The 15,892-nt window shown below is 43.6% G+C and overlaps 1 long non-coding RNA gene across 1 annotated transcript; it reads left to right on the top strand.

The window, feature by feature from the left end:
* The first annotated feature begins 160 nt into the window (after nucleotides 1-160).
* Nucleotides 161-14,957, top strand: LOC147261203 (uncharacterized). Its single transcript, XR_015115722.1, has 3 exons — nucleotides 161-332; nucleotides 14,225-14,378; nucleotides 14,569-14,957. It is a non-coding gene; the product is annotated as an uncharacterized LOC147261203 (long non-coding RNA).
* Nucleotides 14,958-15,892: the final 935 nt, after the last annotated feature.

The raw sequence follows: 15,892 nt of genomic DNA on the forward strand, positions 1-15,892 counted from the left end.
AGGTCCTAACTAACTGTGTTTTCATTCAATTGTCGAGAACATTTGAATGTGCTGAAAAAGAATCATTTTACTGCTGTAGTTGTGCACACAAAAACAAACCGGTGCAAGAGCAACACCTTCCAGTTCCGCTTGTCATGCCCACGCTCTGCACCCGCCCCACCCTGCGTGTTCTACCTGCGTGTTCTCAGTTGCCTCCTCCTATATCAGGCAAAGCAGTGACATTAAACGAGCAGATGAGGATATAACAGGACTATCGACAATGTGAAGTGATGAAGTAAACATACTGCAAGCTAGAGGATGTCCTGCATCCTGGCTCCTCCTCGAGACTTACGGTGAGAGTGTTGCGTCATTTCCTGCCTGTTATACTGTCGCTGTGTTCTAGGCTGCGTTCCGATCAGCACGGTACCCCCTGCTCCCTGCTCAGGGAAGACCCTGCGTCGTCAAACTTCCTCCGTTCGGAACACCCTTGCAACGTCATCAGCGCATTCCTCACTTCCTTTGGTCTTCACCAACAAAAAACTTTCCATGCTACAAAATAAAACTGCCTTCACAGAACACACGACCTTTCATGTTACATTTTATCGTAATGCACTTACTGTAACATCACATGATGTAACAACTAAACGTCATAAATGTTCTTGTTAATTTAACGCGATTTGAGAAATGTACGATTTGTACGGTCACTTAAAAACTATTGTTAGCAGGTTCTTATGTTGTGATGCTGGAAAGTGTAACAAGCCAATATTTGTTCATTCATCAACATTCTTGTGGAATTGTTGTGCAGGTGATGTAGCTAGCGACCACACTCACACACAAAAATGAATTCATTTTCATTATTCGCCATTATTTTCCAGGCTCGGACGCACGTCTGCCGCCGCTGGCGAGTTTTTTTTTTTTTTTTTTTTTCCCACGCCGCACGGACACCGCAATGCATCATGGGGAATCTTGCTTGTCAACTTCCGGCCAAGTGTACAACAGTTTTTTTTGGGGGGGGTTTTTTTCTTCTCTTTTTTATTTATAGAGAAACAAATACAGCCAGGGGGTTATGTACATACAGAGGCAAGTTATACACAGAGCACTTGTTAAACAAAAACATTGAAAAAAGTACACAGATTTAGGGTTTTCACAGCTTTGGTACTGTTAGATTTTTGGATGGATTTAATATAGTGCTTGGTTTCATTTTTTAAAATGAGGAAAAGTGGTTTTTTGTTTGTATAACGACATCTGTGGATGTGCCATTTTGCTAAGAGAATTATAAGATTAATAACATCAAATTTAGATCCATTAGTAGATTGAAAGTTGGTGAAACCAAACAATATATTTTCAAAACAAAGGGAAAGGTGAGGCTCAATAGAAAAAAATAACAGGTTACAAATATCTTTCCAAAATTCCGAAGAGAAAGGGCAAGACCAGAATAAATGAAAAACATCCTCTGGGTGATCTACACAGAAAGAACAATTAGTATCAATATCTTTTTTAAAACGTTGTGAGAGAAAGACTTCAGAAGGGTACATTTGGTGGATTATTTGGAAAGGTACTTCCTTTATCTTGTTATTAATTATATATTTAGCAGGTAAGTTCCAAATTTTTTTCCAGTAAAGGTTATTAACAAAGTTGTTCCAATAGGATATTACACAAGGGATAGATACAACTTCTTTTTGGAATAATGAGCGAATATTACGATTACTACTGCGAGAAGGAGAGAAACAAATTTGACCAACTTCCAGTTCGGTGGGATCAAGGGGTAAAAGAGATTGATTTTGGAATATTGTATTTCTAAATAACACGATGACTCCGGCAGGGATTGATTTTCTAACTATGTTGAATTCATTAACAGGGATTGAGATATTATATTTTTGGGTAAATTCTTGATAACTAAGTAATGAACCATGTGAATGAAAAAACTGATGTACCATAAGTATATTGTGAGAAAACCAATGTGAGTAAAATAGGGATTTGTTTCTATATAAGATGTCTTTATTATTCCATATATAGTATCTATGCGGGGAAAAATTATGTTTGTAAATTAGTGACCAGGAAAGAAGCATCTGTCTATGAAAGTAGGATAGTTTTAAGGGGATTTTTTCAATGTTATAGTTACACATAAAAGGTATGAAGGTATGAAGTTCCAGATAGAGGAAGGTTTCTTGAAGAATTGTTTTAGCCAATTTATTTTGAACGTATTATTTAAAGTGTGAAAGTCTAAGAAATTAAGGCCACCTTTTTCATGAGTTCATTATTACTGATTTTTTTTATGTAATGAGTTTTGTTTTTCCATACAAAGTTAAATAACATTTTGTCAATCTCTCCTGAGACCTTTTTATTGACATCAAGACATAAAGCAGCGTATGTGAGACGGGATATTCCCTCGGCTTTGGTTAATAAGATTCTGCCCCTCAGTGACAAATCTCTCTGCAGCCATTGATTCCGTTTTTTCTGGGTTTTGTCAATAATTGAATTATAGTTTAAATGCATCTGGCTCTCCTATCCTTAGTAATGACAATTCCTAAGTAAGTAATAGAGTCTTTTATAGATATACTGCATATAGAATGGACATTACAGGGTTTAAGAGCAAGCAATTCACATTTTTTTAAGTTCAAGCGAAGGCCAGATGCAAGAGAGAAAGTATTTATTAAATCAATAGCTGAGGCTATCTGAGAGCTATCTTTTAGAAATAAGGTGATGATAATTTCGTTGTTGGCTATTGAGGTACCCTTTATTGGACTAAGCTTTAAGGAGTCAGTGAGTAGTTGCGTACAAAGCAAAAATAGATAAGGTGATGTAGGGCATCCCTGCCTGACACCACGTTTGAGGAAGAAACGAGGAGAAGTACCAGCGTGTAATTTTACTGAGCAGTTTCCTTTTGTATACATTGTTTTAATGGCCCTACTGAAATATGTCCCCAAACCAAATTTTTCAAGAGCGTGGAATATGAATTTGTGTTCGATTGTATCGAAAGCCTTGTAAAAGTCGAAAAAAAAAGAATGAAACTTTCATCAAGGATGAAATCAGAATAATCTATGAAATCAAGTACTAATCTGACACTGTTGGCAATACGTCTACTTCTCATGAAGCCGGATTGAGTCTCATCTATTATGTAGTCTAAAACAGATTTAATTCTTCCAGCAAAAATCAGTGCAAATATTTTGTAATCGTTATTAAGTAGACAAATTGGGCGCCAGTTGTCGATCAGGAGTATATCTTTCTTTGGTTTTGGTATTAGAGTTATAAGGCCTTGGGTTAAAGTAGGAGGAAAGGATTCATTGTCTATACATTCTGAGAAGAGGCCAAGGAGGAAAGGGCGCAAGCCGTTTGGAAAATGCTTTATAAAATTCAGAAGTAATGCCATCTGTGCCTGGAGCTTTGTTAAGCTTGAGATGATCGATAGCAGATGTAACTTCCAGTAGTGTTGGCGGTTTGTCACAGGATTCCTTTAAATCAAAGTCAATTGACTTTGTTTCTGTGAGAGACCCCAGAAATGGACAGGTAGAATCTTCACAATATTTTGAGTCGTGTAATTTAGAATAAAAATCTGAACAACATTTAGCGATTGTTGTAGGGTCACCTGTAATGCCCCCACCGACGTTTAGTTTTTGTATTGAGTTATTTTTGCCACGAAATTTCTCAAGACGAAAGAAATAAGCAGTATTCTGCTCCCCTTCCTCGAGCCATCTTCTTCTACTCCTCACAAAAGCCCCCTCAGCCTTCGGTCTGTCGATATCATCTAGTTCGCTTTGCAAGCTGATTAAATGTTGAGAATCACTCTCAGTTAAGTTTCCATGAGTTTTTTGTGTTATTGAAGTTATTTCTGAAATTACATTTTCTTCTTCAGCTTTTTTTTTTTTGCCTTTGCGATCGAACTTCCATAAGCTCTCAAAAATTTAGATAATTCAAATTTTAGGAGTTCCCAGTTACAACAAAAATTATTTTCTAATAAAGACTTTTGCCAAAACCGTTCAATTAGTGCTTTGACAGATTTGGACACAATGTCATGTTTTAGAATAGAGCTGTTAAGTTTCCAATAAGAGCTTCCATGGCGAATATTCGGGTTAAGAGAGATTTGTATTGAGATTGCCTTGTGGTCTGTTAAAGGAGTAGTGAGGATAGTGACATGGACAATGTTATTATCAAAGCTAAAAGTCTACGCGTGATAAACTAGTATGTGTTTTATTGTTCCAAGTATATGAACTCACACCAGGATTTTTCTCTCTCCATACATCAACTAGGTTGAATTTATGCATAAATTGTATGAAATTAGAGGCCAAAGAACAGTTGGATCGTGGAGGCCATCTATCTTGAAGACCGTCCAGGGCGATATTAAAGTCACCCCCCATTACTATCACTGCGTTTGGATATTTGGAAAGCCAATGTAAGACGCGAGATTCTAAGGTATCCAGCAATATATCGTTTTCACCCTTTGAGTTGTGCCCATATAAGTTGACTAGTAAGACTATAGTATCATTGATATTAATGATCAAAATAACGAAATGGCCTTTGGGATCACTCTCAGAGTGCAAAATGGACCCGTTAACAGAGTTTTTCAAAATAGCAGCGCCTGCTGCTCTTTCTGAGCCATGAGATAACCATATATCATTGCCCCACTGTGCCTTCCATAATTGGGCATCATTCTTGACTGCACGTGTCTCTTGAAAAAAAGTAAAATCAGTTTTTTGTTGTTTTGCAAATAGAAATAAAGCTTTACGTTTGATGTTCTGTCTCAACCCCCTGGCATTAAGAGAACAGACAGAACAAGACAATGTACCAAAATAGTACTAGAAACAAGTACTATAAATTTAAGAAATTCTCAAGTATTACAGAACATGGAACAATCTCTATCCCTTAGAAAAAAAAACAGAACAGTACTATATGAGCAAGTGCTGAACAATCTCCACAAAGTAGATAATATCAGTAGAAAGGGGTTTCAATTCTTCAACCCTCAAATTACAGAAAAATGATCAAGTATTGACCAGGGGGAGGGGGAGAAAATAAAATAAAATAAGTGGGTTTTTGTTTTCATTTTTTTAAAAATTCCAAATACAAAATTAGAATTTCAAATTAAGTCTGCAATATCCCCTCAGTGGACTTATTGGGAAAAGACACAAACAGTTTCGAGTTCGTGCAATAGTGCAATTAAAAGAAGGCAAAAAAAAAAAAAAAAGGCTAGGGAGAAGAAAAAGAAACAAAAAGTATCTCCATTCCTTCAAATGATTTGTTTTCCCTTCTTCCCTTTTACCTCCTCTCTCTTAGCCAGTAGTCTTCTTCTTCCCTCTTCCTCTTTCAGCCTATCAACAGCTTGACTGTGTCACATGACGTTGATCTCAAAAGTTGTTTGTTGAAAAAAAGTCATTAAACATCTTGGGAGGAAATTTCCAAAGTCACACTAAGCCCTGCGAGTGGCTTATCCTCTGGGTGTGGTGAGCCGAGCAGGTGGATGATGATCTGGGGTCGATCCAGTTGCTCTCTCTTTTCCATCAATAATGACACGGGTCCCTGCGAAATGTGCCTTCTTTCCTTGTTTTTTTGCAGCTTCAATTGTGGGCCACAGTTTGTTTCGCATTGCTTTGTCAGCTGTAGTTAGATCTTCAGTGAACCTCAGCTTGTTCGTTTTTAGGTATCCACTATTTTTTGCCGTTCTCCACACAAGGTCTCTTGTAGATCTATTTGTGAAGCGGATAATGGTGGTCCTGGATCTGCTTTGTGTCCCCTGAAATTTCCCTCGACGGTGGACAATGTCAATGTCATCTGCAATTTTCTTCTGAGAGTCAGGCAGGACAGCACAGCAGATGTTGATGACTTTAGCCTTGATATCTTCAGGGTTGTCTTCAGGGACGCCATGAAGTCTGAGGTTCCATCTCCTACCATATCTTTCGGCCTCATTGACCTTAGGAAGTAGGTCTGCTATTTGTTGTTCGTATTTTCCACTGGCAATTTTGACTTCCTTCATGTCAGACTTTAGTAGCTCCACTTCTGCAAAGGCGAAATCCACTGATTTTTTTAAGGCTTCAAGTGTACAACAGTTGTTCCCTGTACAGTGCTCAGTTCCCTCTGAAGTGTTCCCTGCCGTTTGGAACCTCAGTTAAGATGGATGTATACCGTGCGCAGTCCACTCTGCAGGGAACTGCAGGGCGATCGGAACGCAGCACGACTCTCTCAATCCTCCCTCAGGTGCACTGCGAACTTAATCGCTTTAAGCACCACTGTATACTAGGTTTTGGTGTCATACAGAGGTTTCTGTCACTTAAGTCTTTAGCAGGACTTTGCTCTGAAATTCCTCGTTCTATTTGTTATACTATCCACAGGTCCGCTAGCTCACCGTAGCATACTAGCTATGGCTGCTCTCTCTCTTTCCGCCTCTCCCCCCACCTCTCCCTCCCTCTCCTGCTCCATGTGCCAGGTGTTTAGTTACTCCTCTGCCTCCTTTAATGCTAATGGTACGTGTAAAAACTGTAGTTTGTTTGTAGTCCAGGAGGCGAGGCTGAGTGAGTTAGAGACCCGGCTCCGCACCATGGAAGCTAGCGCTAGTCCTTTACCTTCAGGAGCTGCTCAGTCCACCTTAGCGGGTGCGGAGCCACCTAGCCTAGCCACCGCTAGCAGCTCCCCCGCAGCCGGGAACTAGCCAGTCCCGCTGGGTGACATCACGAGGGAAACCTAGACGCAGTAAGCCCGTGTTTGCCCACCAACACGTTCATGTTTCCAACCGCTTTTCCCCACTCAGCGACACTCCCGCTGAGAGTGAAACTCTTCATGTCGGCTCTGTTGCTCGCAGCCCCGCTGTGAAGCTGACATCAGTCATTGGCAGTTCTGTTCTCCGCAACGTGAAGGGAGAGAATCCAGCGAGCATAAAGTGCATCCCAGGGGCCGGAGCGGGCGACGTTGAGGCAAATCTAAAGCTGCTGGCAAAACGTAAGGTTAAATACAGTAATATAATATTACTGTATTGTGCCGACATGTATTACAATATTACTAATATTGTAATACATGTCGGCGCTAATGACACCCGGCTTTGACAGTCGGAATTAACTAAAGTTAACATGGCTTCGGTGTGCAACTACGTTAAAACAATGTCGGACTCCGTAGTTTTCTCTGGCCCGCTGCCCAATATAGCGAGTGACGACATGTTTAGCCGCATGCGTTCATTCCATCCACCCAGCCTATAGAAACTGTGTCTGCCCCGAGGCTGTATAAGCCTGCACCCAAATCTGGAGGAGTAATTTATGGCAACTTAGTTAAAATTAAAACCACTGCTCCAGCAAATCAACCCAATACAACTATTAAATGTGGTTTGCTTAATATTCGATCTCTCCCATCCAAGTCTCTCCAAGTGAACGATTTAATTACTAATTATCAGATTGGTGTATTAGCACTCACTGATGCCTGGGGCCTCCTGTATCAATACTTGCATGGATCTCATACTAAAAACTTGCGGTCGCAAGAAGAGAGAGAGTTGCGTAGGCAAAAAAATCCGGATGTATCAATAAGTGCGAACGCCAGAATCCACGCACGTTTCCTTGATACATCCCAATCAGCGTGGAATTGAGCGCAGATGTCAGAGGACCAGTCCCGCCCCCGTTACGCCCACCTATGAATACACAAATTCATTTCAAGAGGGTCTCCGCTGTCGGTGCTCGCAAAATAATGTCAAAGAAAAAGAGGTTCACGGCGTGCGAGCTGGTCGGGAAGGTGGAGGAGAGACAGCAGAGTTTGTTTGACAGCCTGTCCAGTGGTGTCAGGATGAACAATGAAGGTTGAGAGTGGATCAGAAGTGAGAGGGTGACAGCGGTGGGCTCGGAGAAACGCACCCCCACGAGATGAAAAAAAGTGGTTGGACCTGTTATTGGCTAAAGTTCAACACTGGGCAATCACTAAATGAACAACTACAATCATCAATTGGCTTCAATCTAAATTTAAATAACAACATGGAAAATGGCACTAACAGGACCTCAAGGTGGAGGTCAAGCGGCGTACAGCTGCCCTCCGGAGGAGTGCCGGCCAGACAGGTGGGGGTCAGGGAGAGGGGCACCTGACGGAGTTTGAGCAGCGGGTGGTGGCAGTCACGGGCAGCATCTCTGTGGGGGGGATTGTCACCACCACCCACGCTGACTCCGAGAGCCTGGAGGGTCAGTGGCACCTCCATTTCTTAGCAACGTTTCCACCTGCTTTGCCACAGACGTGAAGGCAACAAATTCACAGAATCAGACATTAAATAAACCAACATGTTTAACAGAAATTGATCCGTCAGACATGCCGCCAACGTGCAGCACCCCCGCCGGCTCCCGCGCCAGCCCGTCCGCTGGCTCAGAGTCAGCCGCCAGGACCTGCGGCATTCAGGCCAGCCCGTCCCCCAGCCCCAGCACCAGCACCAGGCCGACAAGCGGCGGACGGTCCTCCAGCCCACCCGGACCCAGCGGCGCATCCTCTGCCCCACACGGATCCAGTGGGAGGGTCCTCACACAGGCGGTCCTGCAGTCAAGAGGACATTATTAGGGGAATAACGGGGATCAATGAGCAGCTCGACCGCCTGATAAATGTTCTGGAATGTTTCGTGGACAAAATAAATTAATCTGGCGTGTAGTAGCTTCTTACACATTCACACTGTGAAAATGAACTTCTGGCGTGCGATGACGGCTGCCTGGCCGGGATCAGTGTCCATCCCTCCAGCCTCTGCTCATCGATGATCTGCACATTGACGGAGTAGAAACCCTTACGATGAACGTAAGCGTGTTCCTCATGGGACGGCGCTTTTATGGCAACATGAGTGCAGTCATTAGAGAATTAGACATTAGAGAATCCAGCTGTTGCTGCAAATTAATATTGGCCTGTTCAAGGATCAGGTCCACCACCCAGGGCCTGGCCAGGCTGAGGGTCGACTGACTCACCCCGGAACGCTCCGCCATCTCCCGCTGGAAGGCTTTTTGGACCCGATAAATGTGCTGTTATCAAATAATGCCAGTTAACAAACTTCGCCACAGGGTGTCGCCAACGGACCAAAGTGCAGTTAACGCAAGAATCGGCTTTTCGCCAACTTCTACGGCAACTCCAAAGTTGGCGTGAAACAACGCAAGAACTTTTCGCGTTGATCCTTGCGTAAACCTCGTTGATACGGCCCCTGGCATGTTAGTTTAAATGAATCTTCCCCTCCTGGTTACATTAACTACCATGTACCTTGCACCACTGGCAGAGGAGGAGGAGCTGTAATCTATCAGTCAAATTTGGTGCTTAACCCTCGACCTAACAGTTCATTAACTCATTTGAGAGCCTTACTGTCAGCTTTTCCCACCCAGACTGGAAAGAAGAGAAACCACTCTTACTTGCTGTGGTGTATCGTCCTCCTGCACCTTATTCTGAGTTCTTAGAAGAACTCCCTGACTTTCTGTCTAACTTGGCATTGAACTCAGACAAAGTCATTCTAGTGGGTGACTTTAACATCCATGTTGACGTCAATGATGATCGTCTGGCCACTGCGTTTAAGTCGCTTCTTGATTCTGTTGGCTTCTGTCAGAGGGTAAACAAACCCACTCACACTTTTAATCACATCCTTGATTTAGTACTCACTTATGGAATAGCAGCTGACCTCATCACAGTTCTTCCTCAAAACCCCGTCTTGTCTGATCACTCCTTAATTACATTTGAATTTACCCTAACAAATTATATCCTACCTGGGAAAAAGTCCTGCTTCAGTAGATGTCTATCTGACACTGCTGTTTCTAGATTTAGGAGCTTATTCCAGCAGAACTTGCTGCCACACCTTGTAGTGATATAATGGGCAGTTATGCTGATTTCACCCCCACCCAGGGAGACTATCTTGTGGACAGCACTGCAGCAGCACTCCTTGGGACACTTGATGCCGTAGCTCCCCTTAAAAAGAAGGTTATCAACCAAAAAAGAATAGTTCCCTGGTACAGCCCAAAGTTGCGTGCCTTGAAACAGAAGACCAGACAACTGGAAAGGAAGACACATTCTAGCCAGCATGAGGAAGACCACCAAACCTGGAGGGATAGTTTATTAATATACACTATATTGCCAAAAGTATTTGCTCACCCATCCAAATGATCAGAATCAGGTGTTCCAATCACTTCCATGGCCACAGGTGTATAAAATGAAGCACCAAGGCATGCAGACCGTCTTTACAAACATTTGTGAAAGAATGGGTCGCTCTCAGGAGCTCAGTGAATTCCAGCATGGAACTGTGATAGGATGCCACCTGTGCAACAAATCCAGTCGTGAAATTTCCTCGCTCCTAAATATTCCACAGTCAACTGTCGGCTGTATTATAAGGAAATGGAAGTGTTTGGGAACGACAGCAACTCAGCCACGAAGTGGTAGGCCACCAAAACTGACGGAGCAGGTCAGCGGATGCTGAAGCGCATAATGCGAAGAGGTCACCAACTTTCTGCAGGGACAATCACTACAGACCTCCAAACTTCATGTGACCTTCAGATTAGCTCAACAACAGTGCTCAGAGAGCTTCATGGAATGGGTTTCCATGGTCGAGCAGCTGCATCCAAGCCATACATCACCAGGTGCAATCCAAAGCGTCGGATGCAGTGGTGTAAAGCATGCCGCCACAGGACTCTAGAGCAGTGGAGGCGCGTTCTCTGGAGTGACGAATCACGCTTCTCCATCTGGCAATCTGATGGAAGAGTCTGGGATTGGCAGTTGCCAGGAGAACGGTACTTGTCTGACTGCATTGTGCCAAGTGTAAAGTTTGGTGGAGGGGGATTATGGTGTGGGGTTGTTTTTCAGGAGCTGGGCTTGGCCCCTTAGTTCCAGTGAAAGGAACTCTGAATGCTTCAGCATACCAAGACATTTTGGACTATTCCATGCTCCCAACTTTGTGGGAACAGTTTGGAGCTGGCCCCTTCCTCTTCCAACATGACTGTGCATCAGTGCACAAAGCAAGGTCCATAAAGACATGGATGGCAGAGTCTGGTGTGGATGAACTTGACTGGCCTGCACAGAGTCCTGACCTCAACCCGATAGAACACCTTTGGGATGAATTAGAGCGGGACTGAGAGCCAGGCCTTGTCGGCCAACATCAGTGTGTGACCTCACAAATGCGCTTCTGGAAGAATGGTCAAAAAATCCCCATAAACACACTCCTAAACCTTGTGGACAGCCATCCCAGAAGAGTTGAAGCTGTTTGAGCAGCAAAGGGTGGACCCACGTCATATTGATTAGGAATGGGATGTCACTAAAGCTCATATGTGAGTCAAGGCAGGTGAGCGAATACTTTTGGCAATATAATGTATAAAAAAGAACTCCGTAATGCTAGAAGCACTTACCACTCTTCCTTAATAGAAAAGAATAAGAACAACCCCAGGTTCCTCTTCAACACTGTGGCCAGCCTAACGAAGAACCATAGTGCTGTTGAGCCATGCATCCCCCCAACTCTCAGCAGTAACGACTTCCTATCTTTCTTTACTGAAAAGATTGTGAATATCAGAACAAAGATTGCCAGTAATGGAGGACAGACTACAGTCCCATAGAAGCACCTCCCAGACTTGGTGCTCACTTGGACAGCTTCTCCCCCATCAACCTGTCAGAATTAACTTCTGCAGTCACTTCCTCCAAGTCAGCCACTTGTCTGCTGGATCCCATTCCGACAAGACTACATAAGGACGCCTTCCCCCAGTCAACACTTCTATGTTGAACCAAATTAATCTTTCCTTAGTCACAGGTTATGTGCCACAGGCCTTTAAGGTGGCTGTCATCAACCCTTTACTTTAAAAACCTTCTCTTGACCCAGATGTGTTAGCCAACTATAGGCCGATATCCAACCTCCCCTACATCTCCAAGATCCTTGAGAAGGTTGTCCTGGAGCAGCTACATGAACATCTGCATGGCAATGAGCTCTTTGAAGCCTCCCAATCTCGATTCAGGGAACACCATAGCACTGAAACAGCACTGGTCAAAATCTCTAATGATCTTATAGCTTCAGACAGAGGTCTCGTCTCTGTACTTGTCCTTTTGGACCTCAGTGCTGCATTTGACACCATCGACCACAGCATCCTGCTACAGAGACTAGACCATGAAACTGGGATTAAAGGAACTGCCCTAAAATGTTTGAAGTCATACTTATCAGATATGTTTCAGTTTGTTAATGTTAATAATGACCATTCAGAGTATAGCAGAGTTACATATGGTGTACCACAGGGTTCAGTTTTAGGACCGATTCTCTTCACTCTTTACATGCTCCCATTAGGTGACATAATCCAGAAGCGCTCGATCAACTTCCACTGTTATGCGGATGATACACAACTCTACTTGTCGATGGAGGCAGACGACACAAGCCAGTTTACTAATCTGCAAGACTGCCTGAAAAACATTAAATCCTGGATGTCTTCTAACTTCTTACTACTAAATTCAGATAAAACTGAGGTTATTGTGTTTGGACCTAAACACCTCAGTGACACGCTCTCTTATCGGATCACTACTCTAGATGGCATCACCCTGACCCAGAGGACAACTGCAAGGAACCTTGGGGTCATTTTTGACCAGGACCTTTCCTTCAGCTCCCACATAAAGCATGTGACTAGGACCGCCTTCTTCCATCTGCAGTATCGCTAAGATTAGGAATATCCTTTCCCAGAGTGATGCTGAGAAACTGGTGCATGCATTTATCACTTCAATTCGGACTACTTCAGCTCTCTCCTGTCAGGATGTCCTAAATACTCTCTAAAGAGTCTCCAGCTGGTCCAGAACGCTGCAGCGAGGGTTTTGACAGGAGTTAAGAAGAGAGAACACATCTCTCCACTTTAGCTTCTCTCCACTGGCTTCCTGTAGGATCTAGAATCGACTTCAAAATCCTTCTGCTGATTTATCAGGCTCTCAATGATAAAGCTCCATCCTATTGGAAAGAACTCATTAGTCCCCACTGTCCTACCAGAGCACTCCGCTCCCAGAATGCAGGTCTTTTAGTGATTCCCAGTATCTCTACAAACAGACTGGGAGGTAGAGCCTTCAGTTATCGGGTTCCTTTACTGTGGAACCAGCATCTCTCCATGGGTCAGAGAGGCAGACACTCTGACTACGTTTAAGTCCAGGCTTAAGACTTTCCTTTATGACAGAGCTTTCAGTCAGGACTGGTTCAGGAAGCTCTGAACCATTGATAGCTATGCTGCTATAGGCTTAGACTGCTGGGGGACACATCAGGTTACATTTTCCCCGCTGTTACACCGGCCTGCGCTCCCTCCCATGAACCAGTCTACCATCCAGTCCCCCATCAAGCTGGCTTGCTCTCCCTGCCTCCCCTTCCATGAACCAGTCTACCATCCAGTCCCCCATCAAGCTGGCTTGCTCTCCCTGCCTCCCCTCCCATGAACCAGTCTACCATCCAGTCCCCCATCAAGCTGGCTTGCTCTCCCTGCCTCCCCTTCCATGAACCAGTCTACCATCCAGTCCCCCATCAAGCTGGCTTGCTCTCCCTGCCTCCCCTTCCAGAAGCTTCCTTCTTCAACTGTTATTAACATTTCCATGTTTCCCACATTTTGTATTGTAAACTGTTTTCTTGTCTGTAACAACATCTACTGCACGTCTGTCCCTCCTGGTGAGGGATCCCTCCTCTGTTGCTCACCCTGAGGTTTCTCAGATTTTTCCCTGTTAAAAAGGTTTTCTATGGAGTTTTTCCTCAGTCGACCTGAGGGTCTAAGGGCAGAGGATGTTGTTATGATGCCATGTAAAGCATTTGAGACAAACTGTGAAAATGGGCTGTACAAATAAAATTGCCTTTCCTTTTTGATATTTTTAGTTTTTTGGTTTGTTTTTTTTGTGGTAAATTACTGATTAGGCTGATATTTTAGTGTTTCCCCATTGCATCACAGTGTCTGTTGGCTTCTCGTGGTACTCTTTGTTGACACAGTGTCATTATGACACATTTGTTAAGTAACTGTTGTTATTAGCTTTCTAGCTTACCCGTAAATGGCAACTAGTTGCTGAAAAATTAACTAGGTCTAAAAGTAAGTTAAAAACTTCTCTTGGATGATACCAGTTGGATGTTTTGGATAGGCCGCAAATGGCAAAGGCATTTGGGTTTTTATGCAGTTATAAAAATGACCAGATGTGAACTCACCTAATGATAATAATTGTGTCACTAATAATATTTTTTTTACTGTATATTAGAAACCACCTAGAGTTTTGGCAGTCACTTGCTGCTGTCTTTGTATTAAAAAAATGGATTTTGATTTTGACCAAATGATCAATTGTCTATTAACCGCCCCATTTACAGAGGCTAGTTGCAGCAAGTGGCTGCCAACTCGGGAGAGGGAGAAGTGAAGAGGTCAACCGGTTGTCAAGCGGACAAGCCAATCCAGGGAGCTCAGTTGAGACAAATGGACAGGAAGACATAGAGGCCCTCTGTAATGGCAGTGGAAAGGAAACAGGTTTGTACCATCTGTGTGATTAGCCACTGTATTTATATTGAAAGGAATTGTAAAAATATGAACATAGTGTGAAATAGTTTTACCAGTGTGGTTAAAACATGATTTTCATTTTATCGTGTTGATTCATATTTTATAAAGTCTCTTTCAAGAGCTGACTCTGAATGAGCACCTCCTCTCACCACCCTTGCAGGTCACAAAGGATGTTCCCCAGGGTTCAATCTTGCCTCCACTCTCTTCTCCATCTATATCAACGACATTGCCAGCTCTGTTCCTGATGCCTTGATCCACTTTTCCGCTGACGACACAGTCCTTTATGCTTTCGACCCCTTACCAGATATGGTCACCAAGTCATTCCAAGATAGTTTCTGCAAAATTCAGCAAGCCTTTTCCTCCCTCAACCTCTTACTCAACACCAAAAATACCCAGGTAATGTGGTTTGGGAGAAAGGGCTCTGCATCACCCCCCACTGATCACACAATCACCTCCCTCGACGGGTCTGCTCTGGACCAGCTCACAGAATATAAATACTTAGGTTTCTGGCTAGACAGCACTCTTTACTTCACAACCCACCTCAGTAAACTCCAGTCCAAAATCAAAGCCCAACTCTGATTCTTATGTAGGATGCGCACCACTTTCACTCCCTCTGCCAAACTCACCATGGTCCAAATGACGATTCTCTTTATGCTTGACTATGAGGATGTCATCTACAGGTCAGCATGCAAAGGAACACTTCTCAAACTGGATGTTTTCTACCACTCTGCCATCCGCTTTGCCACCAACGCCCCTCTCAGAACACGCCACTGCCCTCTATACTCCTCTGTCAACTGGCCATCACTGCGCACCTGGTGTAACACTCACTGGTTCCTGCTCATTTACAAAACCCTACTTGGTCTGCCCCCCCCCCCCCCACACACACACACACACACACCTACAATACTACAATATACGGTCTGCCCGCCACGTGTTCCTTAAAGTTCACAAAACTATTGGTCAAACATCCTTCAGTGCTGCAGCAGCCACTGATTGAAACACCCTTCAAAAAACACTCAAACTGGACACCATTGCAAAATCTGCCTTCAGAACTCCTATCATGACCACGTTTAAGGACACATGCCACTGCTTCTCCCCACGTGTGCTTGTGCCTCATCCTGTCTTGCTATCCCCATGTATATTCTTCAAAGGTGGTGTCCTGTCTTTTGCCCTCCTGTCCGTGTTTAACATGCCCTGTCCGTGTATGTAATTCGGACCTATCCTGCCCTGGTTATGCTGAATGTTGTACTTTATTTACCTGTCTGTACCAAACATGTCTCTGATTTCTGTCTGTGTTACCTTGTCTGTACATATAATATCGGCGTGCTTCAGCTTGCCTGGTATCACCACGTGTATGTTGTACATGATGATCCCTTGTCATGTTCTATCTGTCTTTACATCCTTGTCAAGCTATGTCTGCATGCTATCCTCCTGTGCTCATGTCTTTTAACAATGCAACATCGGACTGTATCATGTTGCTTTTC

Source organism: Aulostomus chinensis, chromosome 5 (genome assembly GCF_037954235.1).
Source record: "Aulostomus chinensis isolate RoL2024-O1b breed Wild chromosome 5, RoL_Achi_v1.0, whole genome shotgun sequence".
Classification (NCBI taxonomy): domain Eukaryota; kingdom Metazoa; phylum Chordata; class Actinopteri; order Syngnathiformes; family Aulostomidae; genus Aulostomus; species Aulostomus chinensis.